At 39.4% G+C, this 24,099-nt stretch overlaps 1 protein-coding gene across 2 annotated transcripts in view; it reads right to left on the reverse strand.

Annotated features, from left to right (window-relative positions):
- GMDS (GDP-mannose 4,6-dehydratase) overlaps positions 1 to 24,099 on the reverse strand; it is a 596,023-nt gene that overhangs the window by 559,562 nt on the left and 12,362 nt on the right. The gene's annotated exons all lie outside the window — the stretch shown is intronic.

Raw genomic sequence — 24,099 nt, forward strand, 5'->3', positions numbered from 1 at the left:
ACAGAACTGCTTTAACTGCAGAGCATGCAAATCATGCCGACAGCACAGTATGTCCTGTGTCCCCTGACACAGGCCCCCCTAAACCAGTGCCTCTCAACTAGCTGCAGCGAAGACTGTCATCCAGCCATCGTTTTAAATTCTAGTCCATCATGTACTGGTTCTTTTGTAAATACAATTCAAAGAGAATTAAGAGGAAAATGATCAAACATGTAAATGTCAAAGGAACATCCACTTGCTATAAAAGCTTCTAAATTTACTATCATCTTCTGTATTTATCTTATTCACACACATTAATAGCTCAAGGACCACACCTGTGGACAGATCACACCCTCTGGACACTGACTTAACCAGGGAACTATAAAAAAACTCACTCTGATTTCTGAACAATGAATACTGCCCCTAAGCAGCTCAGTTGCTTTCTTTTTTTTTTTTCAGGTACCATAATTTATGGAAGTAATTGTATTTCCTTCTGTGTTTTGGTTATAGTAATGCTTCAAGACAAACCTATGGCCTTCTTCTAAGAAAAGATGTACAGTATTGTGGCATACAGTTAATCTCCTAGCTTTACGTCTGGCTTCACTTTAGAATTCTGGTCCTCACTCTTAATGTCACAACTTACCAGGCCATTTGACTTCAATTGCATTGTATCTTGTTATATTCATCAGGCTCCCTCGAATACAGTACTACATTATTTCAAATAGCATCATCTGAAAAGTTGTTTTAACAAAATGACCTTAGTGAATTTTATAACATGAGTGACTTAGTTGGAAACTCTTATTCAACATCATAGTCCCAAACAAAAACAAAACCAAAAAAAAAAAAAAATTACATCAGAATGTGCCATACAGTGTAAGAGGAAAAAAAGAAACCACAATCAGTAGCCACAGCCAACAGGGCAAGCAGGAAACTTGGTTCTGTCCCTTTAAGAGGGAGCCAGGTCATTACGAACTAAAAAAAAGAAAATGAAAGTTAAAGGCTATAAAAGGATAGGCTTTCTTATATAAAAAATAAAACATTATACAGTAATTCCACCTAAATTATTCTCCAAGATAATGAAAAGCTAAAGAAGGCATTTTTTCGACAGGGCTCACTTGCTGGGAGTTGATTAGCAAGAAGCATATAATAGGCTGAAGTTTGATAAGGGACTGCTTTTGCCTGTTGTCACACAGTCGTAATATCAGAACTGTAGATTCTCAGGAAATCGTCAGGCCAGCACTGACTGAAGTATGTTCTGGTATTGAGTTTTTCAGTTTCTCAGTTTCACTCTAATCCTCTTTTAATTTGACTGTAGACCTAATTTCCCTTGGCACCTTTAACAGCTCCCTGGGGGTTATGGATCTCACCCTAGTGTTGTGACTAATGATTCCTGAATTTCAAGATGGTTCCAAAACCTCTGCTTTTCTCAATGACAAGTGCTTCCATTATCACTGCTTATCTCAGATCCTTTGGCCCAAACTTCCTCCATTTATTCACTGATTCATTACACCATTACTGCGCACACACACCAGTAGTTTAAGCAGTGGAGTGTGTGAAGAGAACAGAGGCTTAGTCCTTGAGGCATTTTCATTGTGTTAGGGAAGACAAGCAAGTAAAGAGGACACACTGCAAGGGAATGATACTGTAGCAGAGGTGATTACCAGCCAATTAGGAGCAAAAAGAGGAAAGCTATACTGCTTGGGAAGGTCAGGGCAGGAAGAAATTTGAGTTACATGAGTAGTAGAAGTTTTCCTGCTGGTCAGTGGGCACCATGGCTGGTGTAGGGAACAATCTGGACAGAGATAAGAACATGTGAGAAGTTGAGAAAGATATTGTGATGGTTAATTCTTTTGTCAACTTAGCTAGGCGAGGGTACTCAGATATAGTCAAACACCAGTCTACATATTGCCATGAAGGTATTTTTTTAATGAGATCAGCATTCAAATCAGTAGACTTTATTAAAGCAAATAAAGGGCTCCATCCACTCAATCAAAAAGGAAGAAGGGATTCTGCCTCCAAACAACCTTCAGACTCAAGCTGCAACATCAACTCCTCCCTTAGGTCTCCAGCCTGCCTGCCCTGAAAATTTCAGATTTATCAGACTCCACAGTCATATGAGTCAGCCAATTCCTTAAAATAAATCTCTCTTTCTGTATATATGCAGGTAAATAGTTCTGTTTCTCTGGATACCCTGACTAATACAGATATAGTGAGTTCCCATATGTCAGCATACGAAGTGAATGGATTACAAGGTGAACAGAGAGCATTGTTACAAAGGCAGGAAAGTACTGGTCACAAAAATCCTGGACACTGGGAATTCATACTACGCATTGGGGCATGAACAGAGCCACAGAGGGTTTTAAGCAGAGGAGTGACATGATCAGATGGTCATTTCGGCTAGCGAATGAATACAAAAGAGAGAGACTAGAGGCCAAAAGTCCAGGTAGGAGATGACAATAGCCCAGGCAGGACAAGGTGACCTACCTGGGCAGTGAGAGGACCAGAGGAAGTAACTACAAAGGTTATGTTAATGGGATAAAACCAACAGGACCTGCTGGTAAAGACAGGAGCAGTGAAGGAAGAGAACAGGATGACTGCACCATTTCTGACTGACTCTTGAATGAACTGTGGTGCTGCTCTGAATTAGGATGAGAATAAACAGAAAAATGAGTAGGAGGAAGTAAGGGGATGAATTCACCTTTGGACATATGGAGTATTTCCATGAAACACCTACATGGAAATGTTGAGGCATCTGAATTAAGGGTCTAACACTCAGGAAATCAATCTGAATTCGAAAAAGTGGGCACAAAAAGTGGGTAGAGCAGAAAAGCCAGAAATGGGATCTTAAGATGCACCAACCTTCAAAGGTGGGGGGGGGAAGATGAGAAGGAGGAGGAGGAGGGGGCACTAAAAGTGAGATAAAAGGAAAACCAGCAGAGGGGAAAAGGTCAAGAGAAAGTGTCTCAAAGTCACAGCAGGTGCCATGAAAACAAGTAAGACAAAGAATGAAGTTACACTGGTTTAGCAATGAAAAGTCTTTGATGACCTTTGATAATAATAAGAAGAAGGTTTTGGGGTATGATGGGAAAGTGACTAAATACGGAGAGTTGAACAGTACTTAAGAGAGACGAAAGTGAACCTAAGTGACAGAAGACGCTTAGCTATGAAACAAGCGCTATGGGAATAATCACAGAGGTAGCTTTCCTGACGGCCCTTTGTGGAACCCTAGAAGTTGTCTGTTCCTGCCGACACAGGTGCTGGACTATGTATTTCCTCCTCATGCGGCTCTTGCTGCAGGAGTCCCCGAGGCAGACCACTGACCACAGACAACTGACCACGACCAGGCAAAACAGTTGGGGTATGATGTTGGAAACCCTGGCAATATGCCAAAAAGTTGGAAACTATTTTCAATTTGCAACCAATCACTTCCTTTTTTTTAATTTTATTTTATTTATTTATTTATTTATTTATTTATTTATTTATTTGACAGAGAAAGCACAAGCAGGCAGAAGGAAAGGGAGAAGGAGAAGCAGGCTCCACACTGAGCAAGGAGCCTGATGAGGGCTCAATCCCAGGACCCTGGGATCATGACCTGAGCTGAAGGCAGATGCTTAACTGACTGAGCCACCCAAGCGCCCCAACCAATTGCTTCCTGATTAAAAGATCTCAATGATGCTTCTTATAGAAGAAATACATTTAGTAAAAGGGATCAGTGATCAGAAATATTTTGTATACAAGTTTGGTATTGTGTCCCAGAATGATAATGATAAAGACAAAATCATGAGTACAGCATTTGTTGACTAATATCTAGTACCTTTATAAAAAACATGTTTATTTGGGGGCACCTGGGTGGCTCAGTCAGTTAAGCATCTGCCTTCGACTCAGGTCATGATCCCAAGGTCTTGGGATCAAGACCCAGATCAGGCTCCCTGCTCAATGGGCAGTTTACTTCCTCTCCCACTACTCCTGCTTGTGTGCTCACTCTCGCTCATTCTCTCTCTCTCTCTCTCTCAAATAAAATAAATAAAATCTTTTTTAAAAAATGTTTATTTGGTCATGAAGAGTTGGTGGAGTATTCCTGTCAAAATTATAGCATATCTTCAGGAAAAGAATTCTGGAGGAAGGTAGACTAATGTTCAGGATGGTCAATAGTAAAAAATCCAAGCCTACTTACTATGTGCCAGGCACTGTGTCCTTTACATGCATTATCTCATCTACCCCTCACCCTATGAGATAGGTGGTGTTATTATCCCCATTTTACAAAAGAGAAAACGGAGGCGCAGAGAGAATGAATAACTACCTTGAAGCCACAGAACTAAAAATTAGGAAATAGGTCATCTGCACACGGGTGTGTATGCACAATTTCAGATACTGGCTGAGGTTAACAATGAGCCTTTATCCTATTGACTTTATGAAAGACAGAGGGGCAGAGCAACTGCCCCTCTAACTTACACTTTCTCCTGTTCCTGGAGGCCCTGCTCCTATACCACCGCTCTCTTCTGCAGTTCATTCTGATTCGTCCCACGTCACTCTGTGTGAATAATGATTCATTTGCTAACCCTTAGATTTTCCAGTCTGGCATCCGGATCACTGTGTTTGCTATAGATCAACACTGATAATCAATACCACAGCAAAAAGGAAGCAGAAAAGCACCTGTAATTACATATCAAGCTAGGGATCAGAAGGGAGTGACTGCAAAACCCCAACGTAGAATAGAATAAGGAAATGCTTCAAGGGTAAAATGAGAAGGGTAGATTCAGAAAAGTGCCAGCTTCCATCTGGACCTTGACCTGCAAACATCATTAATGCTCCTTCCAGAACTATTTAAATAAGAGTCTACTGTTTGTTTTCGAAACTCTCCTAGGGCACAATTACCAACCACAAGGCAATCAGTTGAGACCACAGGAGGACAAGGGCTGCCATTACAGCTCTCCTGCCATTTTTACTTCCTGCCATGTGAACTCTGTCCCCACATGATAAGCTATTACCAGAAGGCCTAATGTGAAGAAGGGGGAAAAAGTAGGGGGAGTGGGGCAGAATAGGAAAGGGGGAAAAATTGTAAATAGGAAGAAATAGGAGGACAGAAAACAAATAATTATGCAAGGGGGCAGTTTCTAAAAGATGACAGCCAGCCAGGTTAGCAGTCAAGATTTACACACTTTGTTTTTTTTTTTTTACTGGTATTTTACAACATTTCACCATGCCTACGTAACACAAGACCAACTGTCAAGAAGAAAACCAACTAAGAAATCCAGATAGAACCTCATCCTCTGGGATGCCTGAGCGGCTCAGTCAGGTAAGCATCTGCCTTCGGCTCAGGTCATGATCCCAGGGTCCTGGGATCGAGTCCCACATCGGGCTCCTTGCTCAGCAGGGAGCCTGCTTCTCCCTCTGCCTGCCACTCCCCTTGCTTGTGCTCGCATGCTCTCTCTCTGACAAATAAATCAATAAAATCTTAAAAAAAAAAAAAAAAAAAAAACAACCAACTCACCCTCTAGCCAGATGAGGACTCTGTCTCCGTTCATGTAGGATAAGGAACCATCCCAATGCCAACCCTGTTCTGGACACTCACCAAAGACATACTTGACTTTTCTCCAAACTAGCCTTGGATGCAGAATCCTGATTCTTGGGAAAAAATGATATAAAATCTGTGAAGTTAGAGACTCCTCTACAGTAGTGGCCAAGAACACAGTCCACAAACTTGAAAAGAATGTATCAGAGCAGTTAGGAGGCCTGTAGGATGGTGATCATTAGCTGGACCTAAGAAGTAGATTTACATATAACTGTCCATGAGGATAAAAGTACAACCAAATTGTGGCATTCCTGTATGTTATAATAAATTTAAACATTAATAAGTTATTAAAGTGGTATGTCATTAACAAAAATTAACTAAAAAATACACCAAGAGCAATATTTCCAAACAACAAAGGTATCATAACCATCCTATCAAGCATCAACAGTAATGGAATATGAATATCTGCAATTGTAATCTTCAATAAATAGAGCAGGAATTTTTTTTAAGCTGTTGCATATAACATGTCAAAAATTAATGAACTCTGCTTCTATTTGCATTTATTCCCCTAAATCACATCATCTCACTCAAAATATAAAACCAATAAAAACAACTAACACTTGAGCTAAAATACACAAGACAATTGTAATAGAGGCCAAGGAAGTACCATGTGGATTACATGAGAAATCCTGAAAATGGGATTCTTCTCACCCCTGAACCCCAAGGTGTGCTCCACAGTCTGCTAAGGGCCCTTAGACTCAATCAGTACTTGCTGACTCCTAAAGAACCATTCAGGAAAGATTCCACATCCACTATAAGATCCATATCCTATTCTAGGCCAATAACATGTGCTGAAAAGCACTGAAGCAAATCAGAAACAGTTTAGTCAAGCAGTGAAAAAAAAGATAATAATAATACTACCAATGATTACTTCTGGCCAGTATGATTATAGGAGTTGGCTGTTGTTTCTTTTTTTCCTGACACTTTATACCCTCCTATACTTTTCCAATTTTCTATAGTAAAATGTATTTTTTTTTAATAATTGGGAAAATGTTAAGGAAAAAACTCAAGTTACTCTTCAAGTCACTATCACAATCACCTTAGATGAGGGCTTCTCTGCCCAAGCTCACTTTTTTCCCCCAAGCTCACTTTTCAATCACTAGGAATGTCTTTTCAAACAGCCAAGTCCTAGTCCCACCCTAACCCCACTAAACTGAATAAAAGAGCCAAGATTTTTCAAGCTAATGTAGTGATTCAATTGTGCCATCAACAACTATGCTTTACAGTTGGTTCCTACCTCATCTACAAAAGGTGAATTTCTTTGGAGAGGACTGAAATTGAAGATCAAAACACCAAAAAGAAAAATTATTCTTTTGGAATGAACTCCAAATCTAGAGACACAGCTGATTCTAGGGAGAATTTCAATAATTCCTAGAGAGTGAATGGGGAAAAATGAAACCTCGGCAGGAAATACCAAGATGGATACAGTGAATGAGGTAACAGGCTAATCATGGCTAGAGCTAAAGAATTGAATCTACAGTGCAGGGCTTGTTTCCTTGGGATTCCAGAATAAAGAGCTGTTCTGCACAGGTAAACCATGGGTCACAATGGCAGCTGGATTTCAGTGGCCACACAAGTGAGAAAAAGGCAGGGCCTGATCCCTCTGGACACGGCCATATGTATATGGATTCTCAGAACTTACCCACAGCTCCCCAAAAACGGGCCTGTTTCCATCTTCTCAGTTCTGGGCAGCATTTCCAGGCAACTTGGGAAATCTACACGCTCCCATAGCCAAGGCATTGCCATACAAGCCCTTCTTTTCTCATTTATGCAGTGCCGACAATGGGTAGCACAACATAAAAGGAAAGCGAGCAGCAACTTAAACCTGCCAGAGCTGAACTTGGATAAAATGTACCCCCCTTAGCAGCAGAGGCACAATTCACCTTCAACAACTTTCCCTAAAGAAACAAGGGCAGAAAAAAAGGACTGAAATCTTGCCGCTGGCAACAATGTGTATGGAACTAGAGGGTATTATACTAAGCAAAATAAGTCAGCCAGAGAAAGACATACCATATGATTTCACTCATATGTGGAATTTAAGAAACAAAACAGATGAACAAAGCGGGGGGGGGGGGAAGAGAGGCAAACCAAAAAATAGACTCTTAACTACAAAGAACAAACTGATGGCTACTGGAGGGGAGGTGGGCAGAGGGGAATGGGTTAAACAGGTGATGGGTATTAAGGAGGGCACTTGTAATGAGCACACTGGGTGTTATAACTGATGAATCACTAAATTCTATACCTGAAATTAATATTGCACTGTATGTTCACTAGATGAAATTAAAAAAAAACTGTAAAAAATTAAAAATAAATAAACCTAAGTGTAGATGCAAAAAGAAAGAAAGAAAGAAAGAAAGAAAGAAAGAAAGAAAGAAAGAAAGAAAGAAAAAAGGAAACTACACTATGTATGTTGCGTCCTTCAAATAACATCTTCCTTCATTAAGATGTAAAAGTTTTCACATATACATGTAGAAACCGTGGGGGAACAGCCGTATGCTTCCCTCACTGAAACAATAGTTATGTACAAACCATCATTCAAGTAATATTCTTTCATTGATATATATGTGTTTGTAAATGTATGTGTAGAAGCATGTGGGACTAGACCTATGCTTACCTAAATGAAAAGAGAAAGAAACAAGAGCAGATACCTGTCAGAGTATACTTGGCTTTTCTTGGATATAAACAGCAAGGCTTTATCAATGTGAAAGTCCCTCAGCATTAAATGTTTATGATATCTCATCACTGATTTAAATGATCTATTCACAGTGGGAAACGACTTAAAAGTTGAGAGGCTCAGAACGAAAAAGCCACTACTACCCTCCTTTGCTTCTCAGCAATTCTATGGCCTTCTGCCTCTCCCATTCTCCTCTTCTACTCCCTGTTTCTTCACCATCCAGTCCAATCCCTCTCCACCCCCATGTTAAATGGTGTGCCTTGAGCAGAAAAAACAAAGCCATTTTGAACAGAGAAAGGAGCCACTTGTTGCAGAATACAATCAAGAAAGCAGCCCTTCCCCATACCCACAGTTGTCATGTTTCAACCTGTTTGGTGGGCTTTTGGACTGGTAGTACTAACTGGCTAAAAGAGTGTGCTTTAACAATTCCTTACAAAAATACACTTGCTATGTGAAACAGGAAACCCAGTTCTCCATAGGAAGAGCATTAAGCTGGGATGCCTGGGTGGCTCAGTTGGTTCAGTGTCTGCCTTTGGCTCAGGTCATGATCCCAGGGTCCTGGGATTGAGTTCCACATCAGGCTCCTTGCTCAGTGGGGAGCCTGCTTCTCCCTCTGCCTGCTGTTCCCCTGCTTGGGCTCACTTGCTCACTCTCTCTCTCTCTGGCATATAAATAAATAAAATATTTTTTAAAAATTATTTTAAAAAAAGAAAAAAAGGAAGAGCACTAAGCTCAACAAAAATTTAGTTCTTGAAGCTCATAATACACAGTATTAAGAGTAACCCTTAATGATGCTTTTTTTACACGGAATGTTTTCTTGGTTCCAACTGGGCAGTGTTGTAAAGCTCCCACTCTGCCCCAAACTCTCTGTTGACAACTTCATCATGTGGGGGTCCAGGTATGATGTCTGAGAAATGGGGTAAAATGAAGCTCCAGGCAACAGTGGGGACTGGATGGGGGTAGCCAGGCTCTTGGCAGCAACAGCAACCTGAGGCTCCTGAGGAAAAGTCTACCGTTCTGTGTATTAAGGAAGGAGGGGGCAAGGAGAACAGTGACAGGACTCTCTGAAGCCAATCCCCCTCTCCTTCCTGTGGCTCCACCCTCACCCAGGGGTCTGCTGCAGAGGGCACCGGGAAGCAGAATGGGGCAGGGTGGGCATGGAGAAGTGTCCGTCCAGAGTCAGGAGATAAGGGATTGCCTGAATCCTGTCTGGCACACAGGAAAAACCAAAACAATCCTCTAGGATAACAATGCTCCCATCTCCTGAATGCCATTGTGCAAAGCACTTTCTTACAATTCAATCCTCATAGCACTCAGAGGTAGGTACATTACTTCTTAACACAGATAAGGATGATATATGGAGAGATGCAGAAATTTGCCCATGGCACCCGGGAAATACTGAGGTCAGGATTCAAACCCATGTTCACCTGGCTCTCCTCTTCCTTTAGGAGATTTCTCTCAATTCCAAGGCCAGAAATGGGAACTTTACAAAATCATTCCTGACAAAAATATATGCATATTAACACAATCTTACTGCAACTAAGTAGGAAAAAAAACCTGTCGAGTTACAAAGAGAAAAACTTTCAAAGCACACTTGGTTGCTCTATCTGAAGAAGGCAAACGGCAACCTAGTGGGTCCTACATATGCCTCTACCTCGTAAAAACTCCAGGGCTCATTCCTTCCCAGAGTCCCAAGGAACAGCTTCTGTCACTACATTTACTGTGGTCAAGTTCCAAGGCTGCCTCTTCCATGACAGCCTCCGTGACACTGCAAGACGCTTCTGAAGAGCCAAAGCTGACTTCCTCTAGGGCACCCTGCAGTGGGCTAATTCCTGAAATCCTTACCAAACTCAAACATTAAAATTATCCACATTAATGTCCTATTAAATTCTAGTTTCCATTATATATGCTGTAAATGTTAACTTAGAAAAGCAAAAAGTAAATTTAGATGTCCTTACATGTATATTTACATCTGTTTCCTGAAATGTGTATTAAAGAGAAGAAAAGCCAAAGCCCATAAAGGTTAAGTGATGTGCACTGTTCGAAGAGCTAAGTAATAACTTCAGGTTTCCTGGACCCAACCCTAAGCCCTCCACAGCAGTTCTGTACCTTACATAGAGAATCTTCTAAGATTTCCAGTTGGGATCCCAACGATTTGCCTTTTAAAAGAATTCCTTTCAAAAGATTTTTTTTTAGAACAGTCCCTTGATTTTAGCAATTAAAATCAAAATTTCCACAGTAACAGTATGGCAGTAGTATAAACTTTCAATTACGCTTAAATATTTTAAAATCTATATGTTCAAAAAAATCAAAATAAAATTTATTTTTAAAAAAGAAAATACTATATATGTTAAAATAACTCAAAACTTTCTAAACTAGTCAAAATAGAAAAATGGATGGGGGTGAAATAAAAATCCACTATAGGCCACAAAAAGCTGAAAGAAAAAAGAAACAATAGAGGCAGTTCAATATCTATTCCAATTTCTATGTCTCTGTTTCAAGGTTTTCATTTAAATGGAAAAAAGCAAAACTCCCTGAAAAATCCATTATGTATTATGTATTATCAGTTCCTCTCAAAAACAATCCCTAAAATCTTTCCACTCGTCTTTGAGAAATTCACTCTTTTTTCCCCACTATACCAGGGGTTGACCAACCTCAAAAACAAAGTTGAAAGCACTCAGAAGCTCCCCAAAACTTGATTTCAGTTTCAGGTTCCCAAGTTAAAGTAGAAACAACACAACAATAATTTGAATATTCTTTCCAAGCACAATGAGAGACTAGGGACAGCTGCAGAAACAGCTGTAAGGGTTAACTGGGGATCCTGACTCTAGTAGCTGCTGCTGGTATTCTTCATGAAGTAGGAAAATTGCCTAAGGAATCTGCCCAGAATGCCAAAGGAAGTGGTAAAAAATGAAGTCTCAATCAACCAACTAACTAATGCTTATGGAGCACCTCTTACGGTACTCAATATCAAATGGGTACCAGGAAGGACAAAGTATTATAAAGTACAGTAACTCCAAATTCTTCCAGACAACCCTAGTTTCCAATATTCAGCCCCACTCTAAATCATATAATCATGAGATCATGTGTCCTACCTTGGAGTCCAGAAAAAAATGATCACTGAAGGCCAGGAAATTTGTATTTGAGTTGAGAATCAGATAAGTGAATAATTTTTTTTAATAAAACAGTATTCAATGATGGTTCTCAAATGCAGTCAATAGACTAATGCTAATCCATGGCACACTTTTAACCCTTTCTTTGACAAAATGAGAAAGATGATCATACTAAGCTAGGTCGCATAGCCAAAAATATATAATTTGATGACTGTTCTTTATTCTGACAGCATATCCTTCTTACGTTTTAGTGTGTAAAATGTCTTTTTTTTAATTAAATGACTGGTGGCAGGTAGGAATTTGCTATTCTTGAGGTTCTTTTACCTTCAAAGTAAAAACCTGGACATGATATATTATTCTCAAGTTTTTATCAGTCTATGAAATCTTAAAATCTGGGAGCTGCTGACATTCAGGACTCTAGATGCAAAAAGGATAAAACGCCTTACCCTTGATTCCTGATGCCACTTCTGAAACAAACCACAACATTCTCTTTGCTTCTGAGCACTTCTCACCAAGAAATGTACCTACGCCACCCTAATCAAAACACAGCGACCTCAATCTACTCACATGCACTCTGTACTCTTAGGAGACTTCAAAACCTGGTTGTTCTCTTCCTGTCCACACCCTCACCCACCATCATATACTATCACTTTCCACCTCGGAATCATTTATGGATCTTACTGGCACACCATACAAATAAACCATTCTGCAGCCAGCCAAACAAGCACCACCAAAATCACACTGCAGAACAGGTCCCACAAGGACAGCACTGCTTCAGGCAGAGAGGGCAGCCTCAGGACCACTAGCACCCTGTGCAGGACTGCCTGCTCTTAACACTCAGGCCTGTCTGTGCCTGTCACCCTCCCTGATTTAGCTTCTTCCATAACCACACTCTCTTTTACTCCACTGGCTCCATTCTGACTGAAAAGAACCCGTTTCCCTTCTATCACGAAAAACAAAAAGCTTCACTGACCTGGATGCCCTCAATAGATAAGAAACTAGTTCTTCTCAACCAAATCTTACAAACTTGTAACCTACACCTGCAGTCCCCCACCTCTGACCCCACCTTGCAGTAATTCCATAATGTGATTGCTGCTGGCTTCTTAACTCTATTGAAAATTGCCAAATGATTTATTGTTACTAAAATCAAAAAGCCCTTTCTCAGCCCTAATTCTTCCTGACCTGCCACGAATCATCTGCAATACTAAGCCTCCTTATTCAAAATTCAGCTCTGCAATCCCACTCCAGGAAATATACCCAAGAGAATTAACAACAGGCGTCCAAACAGATCTTATACATGCAGCATTATTTACAGAAGCCACCTGTTTTCAAAAGGTGAAAACAGTTCAAATGTACTAGAATAGATGAGTGGATAAACAATATATAGTGTATCCATATAATGGACTATCACCCAGCCATAAAAAGGAATAGCATTCTGATTCAAGCTACAACATGGATGAACTGTGAAAACACTATGCCAAGTCAAAGAAGCCAAATACAAGAGGACACATGTTGTATGATCCATTAATATGCAATATTCAGAATAGGAAATCCATAGAGACAGAATGCAGGGCTGGAGAAGAGGAGAAAATACTTAATGGGTACTGGGTTTCCTTCTGGGGTGATAAAAATGTTCTGGAACTAGTAGTAATGGTTGCACAGCACTGTGAATGTATTGAATGTCACTAATGGTAAATTTTATGGTATCTGTGTTTTACCACCAACAACAAATACCTCTGTCCTCCTTCCCCCAGTTTCATCTTATCACTCTGTACCTGCTCTCTGTTCTCTCTCCCTCACTGCGTCTTCCCTCTCTTCTAATCCTGAGGTGTAAACATTTCTCCAACGTAGCCTTATTCCTTCTGTCTCCATATTCTCCCATTTGGAGAGACCATATCTATAGCCATAGCAATTCAACTGTCTAAGAAAATTATGACAGCAAGGTTGGCAAACTTTTTCAGTAGACAGTAAACATCTTAGGCTTTGCAAGCCACACAGTCTCTGTTGCAGCTATTCAACTCTATGTGGAAGCAGCCACAGACAGTAAGTAAAGAAATAGATGGGGTTGTGTTCCAGTGAAACTATTTACAAAAACAGGCAGCACCTGCCCTTGGCCCGCAGACTGTCATTTGTCAACCCTTGCTCTATGGTATGACATATTGAACCCCTACATTCCCACTGCTCTTTTTATGCAGTAAATATTTCATCCAGGACTTCCACAAAAGAGATATTAACTCCAGATATCACTCAATAAATATGTACTGAGAGCCCATAATGTTTCAGGCACTGTGCTAGGGACACGGCAGTGAAATATATGTGCCCTCCTCAGGGACACAGACTAAATGAATGTCACTGGCACCAACCCCAGAAACAATTGCTTCTCCCCCAGTACCTCCAATCCAATCCAATTAGTAGCTAAGTCCTTTGATTCTCCTCTCACAATCTTGCTTACTGTCTCCTTCCTATCTACTGCCTGCTGGCCTCATGTTAAGTGCTCAGTAAATATTTCTTGAGTGAATGAATAACTATTCCTTTAGTTCAAATTCTTATCTCCCCACACCTGTACTAAGAAAATAAGTGGTCCTTTTTCCTCTAGCTATCTTTCCAACTGTTTTGTCTATCGCCTCCTCTCCCAATCGATACCCTAAAACAAATTCTGTCCTATCACTTCTCTATTCAAAAACTTTTAATGGCTCCTTACTACTTAATGGATGAAGCTCAAACCCTAGGGTTTAACCTACAATGTTCACCATAATCTCGTCCATTCGATCTTGGTAGACTATCCTCCACTATTTTCATATGACCTCTACATGGCAATCAAATAATGTGATCAACATCCCTGGGACAAGTTTTATGCCTTCCTACCGACACCTTTGGCCATGCCCCTCTCCCCAGAAAAGTCTATCATCTCAAAGTCCTGCCATATTGTACAGTTCAGAAACAGCTCCTCAATGAGATTCTCCTTTACTTCCCCAACCATAGTCATGCCCCCTAGATAAGCATTAACACATATTTACACTGCTCATGTGGCTTTGATGCTACCCTGTCTTATAGCTAAAGCCTAGCACATTTAGCTGGGTCCTCTGCAAGGCTCTAAGCCAGGTGTCTCAGTCCCATCTAAAGCTTGAGTGGATCTAAGGATCTGCTCCATTTGTTGGCAGAATTCAATTATGGGCGGAATTCTAGAATCAAAGGCTTTAGATTTCTTGCTGGCTATCACCCAGAGACTCCCCTCATCTCCTCGATGTCACCCATAGTTCCCTGACAACATGGCCACTTGCATCCTCAAAGCCAACAAAGGACAATAATGTTTTTATATAACAATAATGAAGATGATGACAAAACAAATTTATCATTAGGAACATATTGGTAAAAATTTCATACACATCCTTACCACAAAGCTCAGTGATCAAATATTTATTTGCTGAAATGACACATTAACGCTCCTTGCTAGATTAAGTTCCTTGAAAACAGGGACATTTTGTATTCTCCATAATACCAAAGAAAGGAATATCTTACTTATCAGCAGAAGGCACTCAAATATATTTGTGGGAGGAACAAAACAGGGATGTTGACTCTCACCATTGTTATTTAACACAGTATCGGAAGTCCTAACCTCAGCAATCAGACAACAAAAAGAAATAAAAGGCATCCAAATCCACAGGGATGAAGTCAAACTTTCACTATTCACAGACATGATAATCTATGTAGAAAACCCGAAAGACTCCACCAAAAATTGCTAGAACTGATACACGAATTCAGTAAAGTTGCAGGATACAAAATCAACCTACACAAATCCATTACATTTTTATACACCAATAATAAACCAGCAGAAAGAGAAATCAAGGAATCCATCCCATTTACAATTGCACCAAAAACCATAAGATACCTAAGGAATAAACCTAATCAAAGAGGTAAAACTCTTTGAAGAATATTCATAGAACACTTATGAAAGAAATTGAGGAAGACACAAATAAATGGAAAAATATTTTGTGCTCATGGATTAGAAGAATAAACATTGTTGGGGCGCCTGAGTGGCACAGCGGTTAAGCGTCTGCCTTCGGCTCAGGGTGTGATCCCGGCGTTATGGGATCGAGCCCCACATCGGGCTCTTCCGCTATGAGCCTGCTTCTTCCTCTCCCACTCCCCCTGCTTGTGTTCCCTCTCTCGCTGGCTGTCTCTATTTCTATCGAATAAATAAATAAAATCTTAAAAAAAAAAAAAAAGAAGAAGAAACATTGTTAAAATGTCTATACTACCCAAAGCAATCTATGCATTTAATGCAATCCCTACCAAAATACCACCAGCATTTTTCACAGAGCTAGAACAAACATTCCTAAAATTAGTATGAAACCACAAAAGACCCGGAACAGCCAAAGCAATCTTGAAAAAGAAAAGCAAAACTGGAAGTACCACAATTCCAGATTTCAAGCTATATTACGAAGCTGTAGTCATCAAGACAGTATGATACTGGCACAAAAATAGACACAAAGATCAATGGAACAGAATAGAGAACCCAAAAATGGACCCTCAACTCTATGGTCAACTAATCTTCGACAAAGCAGGAAAGGATACCCAGTGGGAAAAAGACAGTCTCTTCAACAAATGGTGTTGGGAAAACTGGACAGCCATATGCCAAAGACTGAAACTGGACCACTTTCTTATACCATACATAAAAATAAATTCCAAATGGATGAACGACCTAGATGTGAGACCTTTAAAATCCTAGCGAACATAGGCAGCAACCTCATTGACCTTAGCTGTAGCAACTTCTTACTAGACATGTCTCTGGAGGCAAGGGAGACAAAAGCAAAAATGAACTTCTGGGACTTCATCAAGATAAAAACCTTCTGCACAGCAAAGGAAACAGTCGACAAAACCAAAAGACGACCAACAGAATGGAAGAAGATATTTGCAAATGACCTATCTGAAACAGGGTTAGAATCCAAAACCTATAAAGAACTTATCAAACTCAACACCCAATAAAACAAATCCAGTTAAAGAATGGGCAGAAGACATGAATAGGCATTTTTCCAAAGAAGACATACAGATGGATAACAGACACATGAAAAGATGCTCAACGTCACTCATCATCAGGGAAATACAAATCAAAACCACAATGAGATACCACCTCACATCTGTCAGAATGGCTAAAATCAACAGAGGAAACAAGAGGTGTTGGCGAGGATGTCGAGAAAGGGGAACCCTCTTGCACTGTTGATGGGAATGCAAACTTGTGCAATCACTCTGGCAAACAGTCTGGATGTTCTTCAAAAAGTAAAAATAGAACTATTCTAGGATTCAGTAATCACACTACAGGGTATTTACCCAAAGAAAACAAAAAAACACTAATTCAAAGGGATACATGCACCCCTATGTTTATAGCAGCATTATTTACAATAGCCAAGATAGGGAAACAGCCCAAGTGTCCATTGGTTGATGAATGGATAAAGAAGATGTGGTGCACACACACACACACACACACACACACACACACACAAACACACACACAGGAATATTACTCAGCCATAAAAAAAAAAAAAAACATGAAATCTTGCCATCTGCCATGATGGAGCTAGGGTATATTATGCTAAGTGAAATGAGTCAGAGAAAAACAAGTATCATATGATTTCACTCATATGTGGATTCTAAGAAACAAAACAGATGAACTTGGCAGGGGGAAAGAGAGAGAGGCAAACCATAAAACAGATTCTTAACTGTAGGGAACAAACTGAGGGTTGATGGAGGGAGGTGGGCAGGGACATATGCTAAATGGGTGATGGGTATTAAGGAGGGTATTTGTGATGAGCACTGGGTGTCTACTTCTGAAATTAATACTACACTATATGTTAACTAACTAGCATTTAAATAAAAACTTGAAACAAAAAAAATACGTTAGATAGCTAAAAATACGCAAAAATATCCAAGCTGATGTAAATGAATAAAGGCTAGAACATAAAAAGGAGGGTAAAATTGAGGACAAATATACATAGGCAAAAGCAAGAGAGAAAAGAGAATTCCAGGTAAGTAAAAAGGAGGGAAAAACACATGATCTGTGTATTCGTTTCTTATTGCTGGTGTAATGAATTACCATAAAGCTAGCAGCTTAACACACATTCATTATCTTATAATTCAGTAAGTCAGAAGTCTGACGTGGATATTAAAGGGCTAAAATCCAGGTGCCAGCAAGGCTCAGTTCCTTTCTGGAGGCTCTAGGGAGAATCTATCCCCTCGTTTTTCTCAGTTTCCAGAGGCTACACAGATTTCTTGGCTTATGGTCCATTCAAAGCTAGCGATGGCCAGTCAAGTATTTCTCGCGATGCCAACTTTCTATTTCTGACACTTCTGTCCCCCTCCATCTCATTTAAGGACCCTCCTGATTATATGTGACCCACACAGATAACCCAGGATAATCTCCCCATCTCAAGACTCTTAATTTAACCACATCTGCAAAGTCCCTTTTGGCAGGAGATGTAACATATTTACAGGATCCAGGGATTAAGACATGGACATCTTGAGTTGGGGGTATGGGGTGATACTCTACCTATCATAGTCTGTCTATGGAACACTAAAGAAAAATACCAGCCTACAGTAAAACACTGGTGACAGAAAGTAGAAGAAAATTAAATTAAATTAAATCAAATCAAATCAAATTAAATCTAGTAGACTGTAAAAATCCAAAAGACAGAGCCAACAAGCCTGGAGTTAGGTGTGCCCTGGGTGGCTCAGTCAGTTAAGTGTCTGCCTTCAACACAGGTCATGATCCCACTGTCCTGAGATCGAGCCCCTGGTCAGGCTCCCTGCTCAGCGGGGAGTCTTCTTCTCCCTTTCCCTCTGCCCCTCCACCCTGCTCATGCACACATGCTCTCTTTCTCTCTCAAAAAAATAAATAAAATCTTTTTAAAAAAATTTTTTTAAAAAGCCTGGAGTTATTGTGGTTGACAATCACTAGCCCCAAGACAATGGCAAGTCACTCGATCACTCTTAGTCTTGGTCATCACATCTGTAAAATGAGAGTAATACCGGCCCTGCAGGCCTCAGAGAATACTATTAAGAACAATGGAAACAATTTTTAAATGCTTTGAAAACAACAAATTAATATACAAATGTAGGTTTTTAAAACGAATATAGGAGTGAAGCAAAGTTACACAACAGCAGTTTGGAACGGTAAACTGCACTGCTTCATTCCAAAAGCCCCTTGATCTTGCTGAGCAATCATATGAGGCCCAACTTACTTAGAAAAAAGGATTCCTTGAGTGCAAAATCAGATTCTTTAACAAAATATGCAAGTTGCTAGAATACATTCTGATGATAACATCAAAATTCACAAAAATCAAAACAAGACTTAGGGAACCTTTAAGAATTTCTGAAAAGACCTAAGGTTTTCTGACCCTGAGGACAGGGCTTATTATCACACAATAGGCACTAGATAAACATTCTTATAAATGATAGGAGTAATCTCAAAATGAAGCTGAAAATATAAATTAGGTATGATTTTAAAATGAAGTAGGAGAAAGCACTAAAAATAATGAAAGAAATTTACTGTCACTCGTGAGTAAATAAAAATGAGCGATGGCATCTGTTCACATTGGGGCCCAATGAGGAAAAGAAGGTTCTAAGCTAACAAGACTTAGAATTATCCAGTTGGGATCAGAGTCAGTGGAATTATGGATGTGGGCTCTTCCCCAAGGTTGGAAAAATGTTCTTCCTTTTTTTAATTTATTTACGTAATCTCAAAACCCAATGTGGGGCTCGAACTCATAACCGCATATCAAAAGCTGCATGCTCCTTCAACCAAGCCAGCCAGGTGCCCTGGAAAAAATGTTCTTCTGAGGTAGGGTTCTTCAGGCCAACGGAGACAAATCTCTCAGATTAAATTTATTCAATGTTTCACCATACTACCCACTACTATACATAAAACAAAACATAAAATACATTCCCCAGGGGCAAGGCACATTCACCCACTCTAGGCTAAGCACCTAAGTCTAGGTTATCACTTTGTTCTTCAAGTAAAAAAGGTAAAAGACAGTGGGGATCCAAAACAAAATTCAAGCTTCCCACAGAGACGTATGGAGAAATAAGGAGAAAACGTCTGTAAGTTGTCAAACTGGTGAGTTTCACTTAACAGAGTAAACAACACTGGGAGGCAGTTTTTCATGGGTCTCATCTGTTTCTGCCTGTCTTATGAGCAGTGTTTGTTCAGTACTATCTTTTCAAGGATATTTGTAAAGTAGATAGCCTTTTAAGATGAACATATTCATTCCCTCTTTCTCGCTCTCTTTCTCAAGCAAAGAGAAGATTTCTTTGCTACCCAGAAAAATACTGTCTCCCACCTAAGCAAAGGTTGGGCAGCCCCCTTATAAAAGATCAGGGTTCCCCAACCTTAGGATTTCTCAACTGTGATGCATACCCAGTGCATTTGCAACATCTACCTAAACCTTTATGCCCTCAGAGGCCTTGGGAGGGCAAGAGGATCTGATGCAAACAGAACTGCTACAAACATGAAGTTCACACTGCCTCCTGTCCTATGAATAATAAAGTCCTTTGCCTCCGACCCAGGAGCATCATGTTTTCGGCACTCATCCGGGGAACTGTAGGAGGCTCACATTCTAGCCCACAGGCAGGATGAATCTCAGGCCTCTCTCAATTCCTGACAAAGTGTGGTTCCCATTTTTTCTCCTGTACTTGGTTCACTGCAACAGGAATATATGCCACCCTTGCAGGTCTCTTGCAATCAAAGATTACATTTTGAGAGATTTCACTTTAAGCTAAAATAAATATGCTTAGTTTTTCAACATTGGTCACCAAAAAAATACTATGATGGCCTACACATGTCTGTAAAATTCCAATTCATCATTTTTAAAGAACAAAAAAATACAGTTTAAGAAAAGGAATACTGGAAAAACAACTACTCTGTGAAAGGTTATCAAAATACAGCACTCTTCTAAGAAACATAGAAAATCATATTATAATAATTTTTTTTAAAGAGTGATAGAAGTGCTTAATCCTACACCTAAAGGAGCTGGAGAAAGAACAGCAAATAAAGCCTAAACCCAGAAGAAGAAGAGAAATAATAAAAGATTAGAGCAGAAATCAATGAAATAGAAACCAAAAGAACAGTAGAACAGATCAACAAAACTAGGAGCTGGTTCTGTGAAGGAATTACTAAGACTGATAAACCCCTGGCCAGATTTATCAAAAAGAAAAGAGAAAGGACCCAAATAAATAAAATAAATAAATCATGAATGAAAGAGGAGAGATCACAACCAACACCGAAGAAATATAAACAATTATAAGAACATATTACAACCAACTATATGCCAACAAATTAGACAATCTGGAAGAAATGGATGCATTCCTAGAGACATATAAACTACCAAAACTGAACCAGGAAGAAAGAAAAAACCTGAACAAACCCATAATCAGCAAGGAAATTGAAGCAGTAACCAAAAATCTCCCAATAAACAAGAGCCCAGGGCCAGATGGCTTCCCAGATATAACAGAAGAATTAATACCTAGTCTTCTGAAGCTATTTCAAAAAATCGAAATGGAAGGAAAACTTCCAAACTCTTTTTTATGAGGCCAGCATTACCTTGATCCCAAAACCAAAGATCCCAACAAAAAGGAGAATTATAGACCAATATCCCTGATGAACATGGATGCAAAAATTCTCACCAAAATAACAGCCAGTAGTATCCAACAGTACATTAAAAGGATTATTCATCACAACCAAGTGGTATTTATTCCTGGGCTGCAAGGTTGGTTCAACATCCACAAATCAATCAATGTGATACACTACATAAAAGAAAGAACAAGAACGATATGATACTCTTAACAGATGTAGAAAAAGCATTTGACAAAGTATAGCATCTTTTGATTGAAACTCTTCACAGTGTAGGGACAGAGGGCATATACCTCAGTATCATAAAAGCCATCTATGAAAAACCCAGCGAATATCATTCTCAATGGGGAAACACAGAGAGCTTATCCCCTAAGGTCGGGAACACAGTCCACTATCACCACTGCTGTTCAACATAGTACTAGACGTCCTAGCCTCAGCAATCAGACAACAAAAAGAAATAAAAGGCATCTGAATCGGCAAAGGAGAAGTAAAACTCTCACTCTTTGCAGATACCATGATACTCTATGTGGAAAACCCAAAAGACTCCATCAAAAAATTGCTAGAGCTCATACAGGAATTCAGTAAATTGGCAAGATATAAAATCAATGCACAGAAACTGGTTGCATTTCTATACACCAACAATGAGACAGAAAAAAGAGAAATTAAGGAGTCGATCCCATTTACAATTACACCCAAAACCATAAGATACCTAGGAATAAACCTAACCAAAGAGGCAAAGGATCTGTACTCAGAAAACTATAGAATACTTATAAAAGAAATTGAGGAAGACACAAATAAATGGAAAAACGTTCCACGCTCATGGATTGGAAGAACAAACATTGTTAAAATATCTATGCTATCTAGAGCAATCTACACATTCAATGCAATCCTTATCAAAATACCATCAACTTTTTTCACAGAACTGGAACAAATAATCCTAAAATTTGTATGGAACCACGAAAGACCCCAAATAGCCAAAGGAATACTGAAAAAAAAAAAAAAAAAAAAAAAACAAAAAAACAAAGCTGGTGGCATCACAATTCTGGACTTCAAGCTATATTACAAAGCTGTGATCATCAAGACAATATGGTACTGGCACAAAAACAGACACATAGATCAATGGAACAGAATAGCAAACCCAGAAACGGACCCTCTATGGTCAACTAATTTTCAACAAAGCAGGAAAGAATATCCAATGGAAAATAGACAGTCTTTTCAACAAATGGTGCTGGGAAAACTGAACAGCTACATGCAGAAGAATGAAACTGGACCATTTCCTTACACCACACAAAAATAGACTCAAAATGGATGAAAGACCTAAATGTGAGACAGGAATCCATCAAAATCCTTGAGGAGAACACAGGCAGCAACGTCTTCGACCTCAGCCACAGCAACTTCTTGCAAGACACATCTCCAAAGGCAAGGGAAACAAAGGCAAAAATGAACTATTGGGACTTTATCAAGATAAAAAGCTTTTACACAGCAAAGGAAACAGTTAAAAAAACCGAAAGACAACCGACAGAATGGGAGAAGATATTTGCAAATGACATATCAGATAAAGGGCTACTATCCAAAATCTATAAAGAACTTATCAAACTCAACACCCAACAAACAAATAGTCCAATCAAGAAATGGGCAGAAGACATGAACAGACATTTCTGCAAAGAAGACATCCAAATGGACAACAGACTCATGAAAAGGTGCTCCACATCACTTGAAACAGGGAAATACAAATCAAAACCACAACGAGATACCACTTCACACCAGTCAGAATGGCTAAAATTAACAAGCCAGGAAACGACATACATTGGCAAGGATACAGAGAAAGGGGAACCCTCCTACACTGTTGGTGGGAATGCAAGCTGGTGCAGCCACTCTGGAAAACAGTATAGAGGTTCCTCAAAAAATCGAAAATAGAACTATCCTACGACCCAGCAATTGCACTACTGGGTATTTACCCCAAAGATACAAATGTAGTGATCTGAAGGGGCACCTGCACTCCAATGTTTATAGCAACAATGTCCACAATAGCCAAACTATGGAAAATAACCCAGATGTCCATTACAGATGAATGGATAAAGAAGATGTGGTATATACACAGAGCCATAAAAAATGAAATCTTATCATTTGCAACAAAGTAGATGGAACTAGAGGGTATTATGCTAAGTGAAATAAGTCAATCAGAGAAAGACAATTATCATATGATCTCACTAGTATGTAGAATTTAAAACACAAGGCAGAGGATCATAGGGGAAGAGAAGAAAAAATGAAACAAGACAAAACCAGAGAGGGAAACAAACCACCCATAAGAGACTCTTAATTGCTGGAAGGGAGGGTATAGAAGGATAGGGTGACTAGGTGATGGACACTGGGGAGGGTATGTGTTGTAATAAGCAATGGGTATTACGTAAGACTGATGAATCACAGACCTGTACCCCTGAAACAAATAATACATCATATGTTAATGAAAAAATAATAATCATCCAAAAAAATTATTGCTAGAGGTACAAACTCAAGGCTTTTTCACTCTGCATTAAGGAACATGCTTCCATTATATGGACTGAGCAATTCCCATCAGCATTATAATCAAACCCAATATTCAAGCATGTAACATACAACCAAGCTCTCATGGCACAATTTTCAAGTGTAATTATGAAGTACAAACACTTTCTATAAATACTTAATAAGTCCTATTTTCTTCATCCTTGAAGTTAAAAATAAGTCATATGAAAGTCAGAGAAAGGATCCCCTAAAATTTACATGTAGTGAAATTCTTTAAAAGGCACAGCATGAACAGTCTGAAAAAGATAAGGCAAACACACCCTTCAGCAAAATCTCTTCATATAAAAATCATCTAACTTCAATTCTGTGTAACACAGTTCTATGTAACTGAGCACCAAAACAACATCCTAAAAGCAGTCATTTCAATGAATGGATTTCTATACACAATTGTGTTACTACTTATGGTAAGTCACAAGATTTGGCAGGAAAACCACTTACTGGCTTGCCAAAGGCTAAGTTTGGCACACTGATGCCCCACTGCCAAGAACATTACCGATAATTGGCTTCCTATCCCAGATGATTATCTTCCAAGTATGCTTCACTCAGTCACTCCCCATGTACTAAGCTCCTATGGAAATAG

Source organism: Ursus americanus, chromosome 32 (genome assembly GCF_024610735.1).
Source record: "Ursus americanus isolate L20-20 chromosome 32, mUrsAme1.1.p, whole genome shotgun sequence".
NCBI classification, from domain to species: Eukaryota; Metazoa; Chordata; class Mammalia; order Carnivora; family Ursidae; genus Ursus; species Ursus americanus.